At 46.0% G+C, this 13,295-nt stretch overlaps 1 non-coding gene across 1 annotated transcript; it reads right to left on the bottom strand.

Annotated features, from left to right (window-relative positions):
- Positions 1-3,327: 3,327 nt before the first annotated feature.
- On the bottom strand, positions 3,328-3,400 carry TRNAT-GGU. Its single transcript has one exon. It is a non-coding gene; the product is annotated as a tRNA-Thr (tRNA).
- Between the last annotated feature and the right edge of the window lie 9,895 nt (positions 3,401-13,295).

Genomic DNA, 13,295 nt, shown 5'->3' on the forward strand with positions numbered 1-13,295 from the left:
GAAGAAAATACAAGGCAATATGTTTATATTTGTGGGGTGGGAAAGATTCAGTAGTCATAAGAAAAAACAGATAGATTTTATTAAAAAGAAATTTAAAACTCCTCAGAGCAAAAGACCGGGAAAAATATTTGCAATATATACCACAAACAAATGCTTAATAACCACAAGGTGAATATACTGTGTAGCCATTTCCAGGTTAAAAAAAAAAATGGACAGTTAGCAGCACCCAGAAGCCTCCTCCCAAGCACTGCTTCCTCTCTCCTCCATAGAAGCTGCTCACCGGGTTCGGCAGGACCCCAGGCTCAAGATGCCAGGCAAGCTCAGGGAAGCCCACTGGGGAAGCGCGTAGAAACACCTCTGGGGGAGGGAAAGAACCTTGTTGCCATTCCAGCTTCCCTTCCAAACTGGGAGTACCTGGCCATTGTCAAAGTGCCATACCAAGATTTTCGAAAGGTACAATGCAACAACACAAAATTTACAAATACCTCCAGACTCACCTTCTCCTACCTTCCTCCACTGCATCCGCCACTGTGACCCCTGAAAAGGCGAGAGGTCAAATGCCATCACGGCAAGGAAATGAAGCGGGGAAACTGATGCGAGAGAAAATAAGCCCTCTTCTTCCAGCCTCACTGGATAATGGGAGGAAGATGGGAGTGGGGTGGGGTAAGGGGAAAGTGACCAGGGAGCACGACTTGTATTTCTCCCTCTCCAGACTGAAACCTGGAGTGTGGTCTGGGGTGCTGACAGGTGAAAAAGGATGCCAAAAATAGAGGAGAGTTTGCCCAACTTGCCATTTGGGACCTGGAATGCCTATCTCAGTCTGTTGGAGCTGCTACAACAAACCACCAGAGCTCCAACAGAGCATACAGTGGTTGATAAACAATAGAAAATTACTGCTCACAGTTCTGGAGGCTGAAAGCCTGAGATCAGGATGGCAATGTGGGGAAGTTCTGGTGAGGGCTCTTTCAAGACGCAGACTACGCACACATCCCTCCACTTCTTGTGGTAACTTCATGTGGCGGAGAGCAGAGGAAAAGCCAGCGCCCCCCTTGGTTTTTTAGGGCACTAATCCCATTCATGAGGGCTCCACCCTCAAGACCTCATAGAATCCTAATTACCTCCTGAAAGTCCCACCTCCTAATACATCATAAGCAGGGAGGATGGTTTCAACCTGTGAATTTTGAGGGGACACACACACTTAGTTCATAACAATGCCTCGAAAGATAAGCCCCCTTCAATCCGGCCCCATCAACATGGGGTGGCTGTGGGGGTGAAATTAACAGTATGACGTGGTTAAGCAGAGGGAGGTTTGAGCTGAATTTCCCAGATGTTCCCCATCTACTCCTGGGTGGCAACTGTTCTCCAGGGAGGGAGTTCCATCCCCAACAGGGGCATATTCCAAAAAGTGTGTGTGAGGGTAGGAGAGGTATTTTTAGTTGCCACAATGAGGAACAGGTGCTTTTGGCTTCACTGGGTAAGAACTTTGGTGCAATGCCAGAAATTGTCCTCCACAACAAAAAATTCTCCTGCCCCAAATGGCAGGACCACTCCATTAAGAAATTCTGCTGAAGAAACTATATCTGCTCTCCTTTTAGCATATGTAGAAAGCTTAAGGAATCTGTAATTACATAATAAATAATAGAATTGTCTTCTGCAATTTGTTTGGGAAGCTCAAGGGTGTTAGGCATCATGGATCTCCCTCTGGGCACAGAAATTCCTAATTAATCATTCTGTATTTACAGACTATGAAGCAAGCCACAGTCTGAACTTGAAGCAGTGTTACAATCAGAGAAAACAGCTGGGCCACCAAAAAGTAATTTTAAAATAACTCAAAAATTTTCTTACATTTCCCAAATATGATGAAGGGTATATACACAACCCTGAGCAACATTTTTTTGGTTAAATGTCCACTCTTCATTCCCATCTATTTCCTCATATCTAGTCTGCTTCTTCTCACTTAACTAAAAATCCTATTTAAAACAGCAACAAAAAAGTCCTCTCCCTCCTTTTCTAGTCTCTATCAATAAGCTCAGCTCTGAGTGCTCAGACTTGGAGAATGTGCTCGTCACTGGGCTTCAGGCTAGGGGTCTGGGGGCCAGATGGCTCCGCTGGGAGCAGAGTCCCTGCGCAGGGCACACTTGCAACATCTGCCCTTCAGTTGCTTGTGTTTGTAAAGCGCACACCAGGCCAAGGTCGAGTCCTGACCGGTTGAAGAGTAAAGATACAACAAGCCAGTTTAGCCAGCTTCTTGCTCCCTGTCACACACACCACAAAGGACAGCACAGGGACTGTAATGTGGATGTGCCCAAAGCTGAGGAGGCTGTTCCAGGCTGTAGCAAGCAGTTTAACCTTCTGCAGCCCTATTCTGAAGGGATTGGGGCAGAAAGCCCCATACCTCCCCAGAACCTGGAAGGAAGTAAGAAATGTCACAATATCCTCCCAGGGGAGGTAGGGAGATGGATGGGAGACGGCCTACAAGCCTCCCATTCTCTCATGTGAAGGTGTGTTTAAACAGAAACATACAGCAAAGTTATATACCGACCAGTTGACAAAAATGTTGTGACCAGAGGCTCACAGGAACCTAACTTTATATTTCCCTTGGGAGCAATAAACAGTTCAGTATTCACTAATACAGCGTTCACAGCAACTTCATAGAATCTAAGCACTGCAAAAAGTGAGAATACACTGTATTACTATGAACACAGGAATATGTTTGGGCTTCACACACAACCTTTCACACACAGTCTCAGGGACTCCTCCTCTCTTCCCAGGGGTCCCCAGACCACACTTTGAGAACCGCTACTCCAATTCATGACAGTTCAACAGCCTGGGGCTGGGAGTAGACTGAAAACTCCATTAGGGTCGCCACAGCTATTTTGATCATCTTTGTATTTCCAGAATCTTGCATAGTGCCAAAAACACAGCAGATAAATTCTGAATTAAGTTAAAATGGGCTAGGATAAGGTACATATGAGGAGGCTAAAGAAACCTGAGAAAGACAGAATGGTGTCTTTGGTACTGAAGGTCGGTTCAGTCTTAATTTATATGATTTTATGTCTAGAGTAGATAATTTGATCTATGAAAAGTGATTACACATGTTTTGGGTTATTGAAAGTGAAAATGACTGTATCAAAGATATGAAAGAGGATTCTTTTTTAAAAAGAAAATCAGATATAGTCACTCAAAGAATATGATATTTGATAAATAAATGCAAATCTATACTAGTGAAATATCTTGATTATTGAAGTGGATTTTACAATGCAAATTGTTTTTTAACATTTCTTTTTTTGGGGGGGAGGGAGTTAATTAGGTTTACTTTATTTATAGAGGGGATACTGGGGATTGAACCCAGGATCTCATGCGTACCAAGCATGCACTTTACCATTTGAGCTATACCCTCCCCCTGCAAATTTTTTTAAGATGCAGGATTCACATCAGGCCTCATCTCACATTTTCCTAGTGACTATCTTAACACTTATGTAAATTTTAACTACTCTTAGTTGGAAAACATAACATCATTGTTCCTTATGTTTTCTCATACAAACATGACTAAGGGTGAGTTCTATGGCTTTGAGGAAATAATGGTTTACAACTCCAGGTGTAAAATCCAGGCCCTGCCTTAATTCCGTTTGGCTTATGGCTTCTTCCACAGCAAAGACCAACAAATGACACTGTGCACATTTGGAAAAGGGTCCACTGTCAGATTCTGGTTCTAATACCCTATGCAGTGGGATCCTTGCACCCGGAAAAGCAGAGGAGCAGGCACTAAGCAGGTGCTGGAAATCAGTGACCACAGGCCATGTGTTCAGACGAGAGGATGGGAAATTACTGAGCAGACAGTAAACTTATGGAGGGTGGGGACTTCTAGGTGCCCCCCATACTTCAAAGAGTATCTGATTCCCAGTAGACACACAACAAATGCTGCTGACTTGAGAGATGGGGACAGTAGGTGGGTTCAGGGCTGAGCAGAAGGATTAAGTCCTCCTGGGCTGGAAAGAGACTCAGGACTACATCCCTGGAGCCAGGCAATGTGTGAGGAGGAGGTACCCAGGATTGGAGCACTGAGTAGGCAGGAGATTCTTACTAGCAGTGGGGAGACAAACTGAGCCGCTTTGGTAGAGTGGGACCTGGGCAGGAGGCTTGAGGAGCGTAGAGGTTAAGGGTCCTGATTAGGTGGCCTGAGGGCCTGGAGTCAAAGCCCCCAGATAGAACAAGGAGTAGGAGAGAGGCCTGCCTCTTGCCTTCCTTCCCATGTGTGGAAGTGCAGGGGTGAGGGACCACAGCACAGAAATGCGGGAGGAGGAGCTGCTCGCCATTTCCTAGCTGAATTCATTTCCAGGAGAAGCACAACAAATTACTGCATACTGGACAGCTGAAAACAACAGCAATGTATTCCCTCACAGTTCAGAGGCCAGAAGTCCAAAATCTAGGTGTTGGCAGGGCCACACTCCCTCTGGAGTCTCCAGGGGGAGAATCTTTCTTTGCCTCTTTCTAGGGGCTTACTGGCTGTGGCCACATCACTCCCACCTCCTATTGGTCCCCATGGGGCCTTCTGTGTATCTCTCCTCTGTGCATCTCCTATAAGGACCCTTGTCATTGGATTAAGGGCTTACCTGGATGATTCAGAATGATCTCTTCATCTCAAGATACTCAATTCCAAAAACTCTTTTTCCAAATAAGGCAATACTCACTGGTTCCAGGGATTTGACACGGACCTATCTTGTAGGGGAGTGTGATGATGAATTTTGTGTGTCTATTTGGCTTGGCCATGATGCCTAGATATGTGCTCAGACATTGTTCTGGATGTTTCAATGAGAGTGTTTTTGGATGAGATTTACATTTAAATCTTAAATGCATTTTGAGAAAAGCAGACTGTTCTCCATGGTGTGTGTGGGCCTCAATCAGTTGAAGGCCTGACTAGAACAAAAGGCTGACCTCCCCAGAGCAGGAGGGAATTCTGCCAGCAGATAGCCTTCAGACTTCATCTGCAATATTGCCTTCTCCTGGGTCTCCAGCCTAACTGCCTTTGGACTCAAACTACAACTCTTTCCTGAGTCTCCAGCCTGTTGCCTCCCCCATTAGATTTCTGGACTTGCTAAGGCTCCACAATCATGTGATCCAATTCCTTAAAATAAACTTCTTTATATACACACATCCTATTGGTTCTTTTTCTCTGGAGAACCCTGACTCATACGGGGGTGGGGGGGCACCAATCAACCCACTACATCAGTATCTCATTTGCAGCACTGCTTCTCAGGCCTGAATGGGCACGTGATCTTGTTCAAGTACAGATTCTGATTCAATCGATCTGGCATGAGGCTCAGGGTTCCCAGTTTTAACAAGCTTCTAGGTGCTGCTGGTTCTCTCAGCAACTCATCTCAGGACTATCCCAGTTTTAGCACTGAAAGATCCTTGTCCCAGGAAAACCTTCAGCCCCAAGCAAACCAGGATGGCTGGTCATCCTACTGCTGGTCCATGGACCACACTTTGAGTAGCAAGGAACTAGGGATCCCTGGGGGAGGGGAACTTGTGAAAACTGGAGACTTCCCTCAAATTGGGAATCAGTGTAAAAAGTATCTTGCCGTGGACAAATCCATCAGTATTAGCTCCTGACACGAGGTGCCGTGAGTGTCACAAACTCTCTGAGGGTCTTCCTTTCCCAGTTCTCTTATGTCTTTTAATTTTCTATCAGATCAGGATGAAAGCTTCAGTGATGGTGATTTCTTCTCAAATCCTCTGCCGCAGCTGAGCAAATGGACTCACCAATGACTTTGTGGAGACAGAGAACCTTCCAAGGAATTCCCTCCTGCTTCCTACCTGAAGCTGAGCATTTTCTATAGACTGAGTCCTTCACTCCTCCTTGCTCGGCAGTGAGACAAGTAGGATTGGGTTTGAACTTTGGCTCTGCCATTTACAGTTGATTGATCTTGGACAAGTTACTTAACTTCTCGAAGGCTGATAATACTTCTGAAGAGGTAATATTCCAAGGGCTGTTCTCAGGTTGAGGGAGACACTGACACACAATGCATATCCAACACCTGATGCTCCATGAGTTTCTCTTCCCTCCCCCAGCCCAGGCAGAAGAGTGACAAGGCTCTTGTGGACAATGCAGGCAATGGGGGAGACAGTATATCTTGGTCTGATGACTTCCCTATCTGCTTGTAATGTTACTTTACTTACATTGTTTCCTGAATCAACATTAAATCAATTCTTTTTTTAACTTAGCCTTCTCCTAGCCAATAATATCTGTGAAATCATGGGTTTAACTTTCTAGTGATATAATTTTTCCAGTGCACAGTAAATACACTTAGTCACTCATTTGAGAGTAACTTTTATGCTCACAATGGGATGAACATGCTATTTATAGACCTTTCTTCTAATACACATCCAAATGAATACGTTCAGGTCATTGTTCATTCAGCAGATAGGAGAACAGCCTGGCATTGCTTTAGGCTCCGAGCACCCAAGCAAGGCAGGTGACCCCAGACCTCACTCATTCCCGGGACTCAGAGGGTCAGTCCGTTATCTGCCGTACTGCTTAGGAAGCTCTGTCTTGTGTTTACCAAGAAGCCCAGTCTGGGTGCACTAAAGCCCAGGCCTGGGCTTGGAGCTTTCCTCTGCTCTGCGTTTGCCCCCATGCAGTGGGAGGGAGGTTAGAAGAGATAGGGGATATATTTTAAGCCCTAGGCATCTTCTTGCTTTCCATCTGATTCTTCCTCATAGGTGACTAAAAGAAAAACTGACTCAAGTCTGCTCTGTGGGTTTGGCCATCGTGTGTGTGTGTCTTCTCTCCCTTCATTTCTTCTTGCCAGGCAGCTTCATGAGTCAACGGGCTCAGGGCCTTATGGCAACTGGCCAGCCAGCCACGTTCACCCTCTTCCCTCTTCCTCAGGGGCCCATGTTCCTCTCACAACTCTGCTCTGGGCTTCAGGTCCAGATGGCAAGACTGAGACTGGGGATAGTTTAGGAGATGCCACCGTTAGGCTGAGCCCAGAGCTCCAGCCCAGCTTTCCCGGACCCCATCGGATTCGTACTGGGGGTTTGACACACTGCTTCCACTCACACGGGGACTCCCACCTTCAGTGTGATTCTCCAAGGCTCCTCCCTCACTGAGACTGACTCTGTCCAATATGTCCTTTGTCTTTTGCCTCTTCAGGCTGTACCTTTCTCTCAGGGCCTTCGCCTCCGAGTACCAACATTTTCCTCTGTGGCAAAAACAAGCACAACGAGCCCAAGCCAGTCCTCCCTGCTGTGTACCCTTGAGTGTCAGCGCCAGGCCGGCCTTCCTCATGACACCATGCTGGGAGAATGGGGTGCACCTAGGGTCTCCACTTGCCAGACACCCACTCGCTCCCTACTTTCTCTGGTCTGTCTTCTGGTCCCACCACCCTCCTGAGACTGCTCTCCCATGGGTCAGCAGAGACCTTCTCAGGCCACTCACTGACCCCAGCAGCCTGGGCCGGGCAGACCCTCCCTGGGCACCGGCACCAGACGGCCTCGTGCTGCTCCTTTCCAAAGCTTTCCCCCTAGCCGACCCCCTCCTCCTCCCCGCAGGACCAGGGCGCCCTGAGGGCTGTGTTGTCTGGCCTGGCCTGCGTCCCCTCTGCCCTTCCACAGGGCGCCGTGCCCTCAGCCTTCACAGGAGAGAGAGGCACCACCCTTGGCTCGTTCTCCTTCCCTCTGGGAGGCCAGAACTAAAAATAGAAACCTCCAAAGCCTCAGGACCAGGCCTCTGGGAAGGCCGGTGGGAACCACTCCGGGATTCAGAAAGGAAGCGTGAGACTTCCCGGGAGTCAGGAGGGTCAGAGGAACCAGGAGATTCGTAAAGAAGGGGGCCCGGCCGACTCACCACCCTGCCCTTTGCTGAGCAGGCGAACTAGTGAGCTGCTGGGCCGTGTGCAAATGTGGGTGCCTGGGGCAGAGGGCGTCCACCACCGCTCATCAGTATAGACTGTGGACACGAGGGAAACCCGGGTACCAGGGAAGAGTGAGGTGAAACCCTTTACCTTAAACACTTGTGGATGGAACACAGGGAGAAGGCACGTGCTGAGGCACCAGACTGTGTCTGAGTGACCTGAGGTGCCTCGGGTCGTATTGAGGGGGAAATGGAGGCCGGGGAGGGGCTCCAGGGATTGCGTTATTTTCCTCATCCACCTACGCTGAGTGCTAGCACTCTGCACAGATCTGGAGGCCCTGACAGATGCTCCATTGATCAGGCAGGGGCAATACCTGTTTTAGACATCAGTGGGTTCTGACCGCAGCCGGCAGCAAGCTGTACACTGGTCAGGAAACAGGCGCGTGGGGAGGAACGCAAGGTGCTTTCCCAGGGCCACGCCCGGGTGCTGCTGCAACAGGAAGCCCCAGCTCCTTAAAACTGCTTGGGCTGACCCACCAGCATGTAATGAGGGAGTGGAGACCGGTGGGCTCCCCTCCACCTGGTTACAGCGACAGCTTCTGGGGGCAGAGTGGACAAGTCAGCCTCAAGCAACTCAGGCAGGAAGCCCCAGTCTCTGCTTTTTATCAACAGATATTTGAAAATCAGTTGCAGAATCCCTAGCACACCAGTCTGGACCACGGACATATGTGTGTGCATGTGTGTGTTTGATGGGGGATATGTTGCTGAGAATATAAAATAAAGCACGCAGACACAGAGAGGAGGAGTGGAGGAGCTGGATGATAGGGTAGCATGAGACCTGCAGTCAGGACCCAAGAGCCAGGGGAGGAGATGAGGCCTGAAGAGACTTTCATAGCCTAAAGCAGCAGGTCTTCTGTGTGTGGGCCCTCCAGGAGTTATCCTGCACTTTCCAAGAGACAGGGCCCAAAAGTAGGGGTTATCTATCAAGTAGAAGACAAAAAGGGCTGTTGACAAAGGAGGCAAGGCATGGATGAGAAGAGCCCATGGTCTGGGAGAGGCAGAGGCAGCACCAGATCCCCAGGGCTTGTTAAGAACCCCTGGCACCATCCCTGCATTCCTCCACCTTTGTAGAGTGTGGGTTAAAATCAAAACAAATAATCTAAGCATTTTCCTCTCCAGATTTTCCCTTTTTTCTTAACGATACCCTCATTTTGGATAAAATATAGAGGTAAGTAGAGAAAAATATGACAAGCCAGCTATAAAAGTTAGCATTATGCCATTGTGCATCAGATTTTGTAGCTGAGAGAATAGTTATCACAGATGCAGTGGAGGAATCTGCTCTTTCTATCTCTAAGAGGCTGCTTCGTCTCCATCAGTTCCACGGTCAGTGGGGCTGCCTTGTGGCAGGGGAGTACACATCCCCTTAATTTTTACTTTTGGGGGGGTAATTAGGTTTATTATTTTATTTTAGGAGGAGGTGCTGGGGATTGAACCCAGGACTTCATGCATGCTAAGCATGTGCTCTACCACTTGAGCTATACCCTCCCCCACATCCCTTAAAGAGTCATGGTACTTAGGTCGTGGTGTAGGAAGGCAGGCATGGAAGTGGTCCCTAAATTCCCTCTCTTGCTCAGGAAGGCTTGCAGATGGCAGAGGGTGGACATTTGGGCAGGTCTGTCCTTAAGTGAGGTCTAAAGAAACAAGATATCTACAGAAGCCTTCAAGCTGTGCCCATGTAATTAAGAGCTCCCGCCCAAGCATTGGCACCAGTTTTTCTTGTTTATGACCTTAGTTTTGCTGGTTGTCTTTTCACTCACATCTTTATTGAATTTTACACCTTTGTTTACAATGTGCCCTTTAAACCACTGGGATTTATGAATCATTACTATAATTTTCCACTTATGTTACTTGATCAGCAGATAGGTGTTACTGTACTTAATCAGACATTTCCTGTTTATTCACCTGCAAAATTAGGACAATAATACCTATTTGAAAGATTTCCCGGGGATTAAAGTAATATATGCTGCAATTGGCAATATAATAGTAAATTTTTTTCCTTTTTCTTCCTAAATTCTCATAAAGCATCTGTTTTAAAACTCCATGTAGAATTCTCAAAGTATTGCCAACAAGCACCACAGCTGGAATTTCTGGAAACTACTTTTGGTCCACTAATGGAAATTGTGGCATTTTCTTTCTTCTGATTGATTAACCTAGATGCTGGAAAAAGCTGAAGGAATTAAGAGTGTATGATTTTTTTTAATGTGAAAATATAACTTTCACACAAATATAAAATAAACAGGGGTCAAAGATAAATTAATGGGCATCTTACTAGTACCCATTAATTAACAAGGGCACCAGTGAAATATTAAGACTGTTTCAAAGGAGAATTTGAGGAATGGAGAGGCAATAAGGAAAGATAAAATGGTTTTGCTAATACATGTAAAACTGGTTTAATATCCTCATGGAATAAAATGTAATGTTTGGGGTTACTTTTTCTACAGAGGAGAAATCAACTGTATCTTCACCAGACAAAATTCACTGGCATTGCTATGGACAAGAATCTTTTGCATTACTATACATTTTTCCTACAAGTTTACTTCAACTCCTCTGGAGATGCAAAATAGCTGGTAAGAAATCAAACTGCACAAATCTATTGAATCAGAAAATCACAGAAATTCCAGCAGGCAATGATAAGCATTCCACTGAACGGAAACCTAATCCTCTTTTGCCTGTTTCCAAATCTTAGACAAGTTTTCCCAATGATACCTGTACCATTAGGATGTGGTCTAGGAGGGAGGCCTTGGAATTTTCTTGCTCTGAATCTTGGGACCACAAAGTCAGTCTGGGACAGCCTAAGTCTAGACACACCCAGGCTTCTATCTTAGCCAGTTCCTTACTCCCAGGCTCCCATGACAGGCATTCTCCTCTCCTGGGGCCTTATGGGGATTAGGGAGAGGGTGCTGGGGCAGCTAGTTCCATTAACCCTTTTGTTCCTGTGTTCAGTAGCTCGAGGGCAGCTGCATTTATAGCACCATCATTTACAGGCTCCTCCACAAACTGCTCCAAAAGGCCTCCCAGACTGCTCTCCTTCTTTGCCCTTGCAAACCCTCCACCCAAGCCAGAGAGATAATGAATATATCCTGAAATTTGTCAAATTTCACAAGATGCTTTGTTGAACAATTCATGACGTACCACCTTGGAACACCTCTTGTGTCAAATTTTTCAGCTTTTCCACAACTTTTAAAGTGTTATTTCTTGTGTCTTCAATTAAAGTTGTACTTCTTTGGTAGCAGAAACCATCCCCATCTACCACCATCCAACATTAGATGTTAAATTAGGTGTTTAAACAGGTGTCTAATTAGATGTTAAGCGAATACTGATTGAAGGGATAGATGACATTTTGAATAGAGTCCTTCTCTGTTCAGAAACATTGTTTGACTTCTCAGTACCTACGGAATAATCTGCAAACTTATCAGAGATCCCACCTCCCCCATTCATATTGTCCACCTACTCCTGCCAGCCAGATGCTTACCCCCAATACAACTTCTTTTCCCTGTATCTCTGTATCTCCTCTCTCAACCTGGAATGCTCTTTTCCTCGCCTTCAGGGCTTAAGTCAAATACTACCTCTCCCACGAAGTCTTCCCTGATCCCTCTGGTTAGAAATGACCTCACCACTTGCCTTGTCTTCACAGCTGGAGTGAGATCACAGAAGATGCCTGGCCACCTGAATCCACTCACTAGTTCTGTGATCTTTGGCTAGTTATGGAACCATCCTGTGCCTGAATTTTCTAAGGCAAATTTAGGGAGAATACTACTGCTCACCTCAGGGGTTTTGTGGAGATTAAATAAATGAATACACGTAAAGCCCTTAGAAGATGACTGGAATGGAGTGAGTGCCCCAGAAGATGAGTTACTATTATTCCTTTCAGATGCTCTCCTCATTCTTTACTGGGGCCGCTTCCATCAGTTCATCCTGTCCCACATTGATTTTATTTACTGGTTACTCATCTGTCTCCATCACTGAAGTGAACTCCTTAAGAGATGCTTAGGGAACATTTGTTGAATGACCAAACAAATTAAAGAATAAACGAGTGGGGAATTGCCACTCTGACTTACAGCAAATCCATCCTAATCCAAGAGCAGAATTTTTGCTAACAGTATGTGGGAACTTTTTCCCCCCAAACCACCAGTCCTTTTGAGTTTTTCTTTGGCAATTTCAGGCCTCTGTTTGCTCTGAAGTGTAATGTTTGGATAGCCCTGACACTTCTTACAGCCCCAGGATCTTTCCGGGATAAACCATCTTGGGCATATTTGTTTTCTGGGTGTAAGTCATAGTAATAACTTGACAGTTGATTTGCCTTGCCTTCTAAAATCCACACACATAGTTACTTTTTTCCTAATGAAAGCCTTAGGTTGGAAAGAAGGAACATTACTGCAAACAAGCTACATGATCTTGAGCAATTCACTTCCACAACCTGGCTTTTTAAAAAGGAGGTGATTTCCCTCCTGTGAGGAGCGAAGAGTTGGTTCACATATCTAGTCCCTCAGCTTTTAAGACCCCCACCTGAGGGACAAGTCCCCCAAACACCTAGCTCTAAAAGCCAACGGGGTTTGTGTCCACCACACCCATAGGACTGTAGCAAATTCACTGCAACTCAGCGCAGAGTGAGTGTGTGAAAAAAATACCTCCCTCCCAGTCTTTCCACAAAAGAGGCTTGACTGCAGACTTTTCAAGCTGCTGCCTGAGAGTTGGGCTTGTAAGTTAGCACACACCTAAGGGCTGGCTGCGGTCCTCCCCAGAGTCCAGAGTCTGGGGAAACTGGTGGGCACCTCTCCACCTTCTCCCTCTAGTTTATTCCAACAATAAAATTAAGTCATCAGTATCTCCCTAGAAGGAGCTGGTCCACAAATCTAGTGCCCCAATTTTTAGAGCTGCCACCCAAAGGAAAGTCTCCCAGATCATCCAGCTCTGACAGCCAACGGGCCTTGTATTCACAAGGCCCCCAGGACTATAGCAAGCAAAACAGCAGTTTTTAAATGGGCTACCCCAAACCATCTACAGATTTAATGCAACCCCTATAGAAATTCCAGTGGAATGTTCACAGAGGAAAAAAATTCTAAAATTAATATGGAACAACAAAAGACCCCAAGTAGCCAAAGCAATCTTGAGGAAGAACAAAGCTGGAGGCATTACTCACCCTGATCTCAAACTATATTACAAAGTTATAGTTATCAAAACAGAATGGTATTGATACAAAAACAAGCATATAGGTCAACGGAACAAAATAGAGACCCCAGAAATAAACCCACACATACATGGTCAATTAATTTCTGACAAAGTAGCCAAGAACATACAGTGGGGAAAGGACAGTCTCTTCAATAAAGGGTGTTGGGAAAACTAGTCAGCCACATGCTAATGAATGAAATTAGACCACTAT

The sequence above is a fragment of the Camelus ferus genome, chromosome 4 (assembly GCF_009834535.1).
Source record: "Camelus ferus isolate YT-003-E chromosome 4, BCGSAC_Cfer_1.0, whole genome shotgun sequence".
NCBI lineage: Eukaryota > Metazoa > Chordata > Mammalia > Artiodactyla > Camelidae > Camelus > Camelus ferus.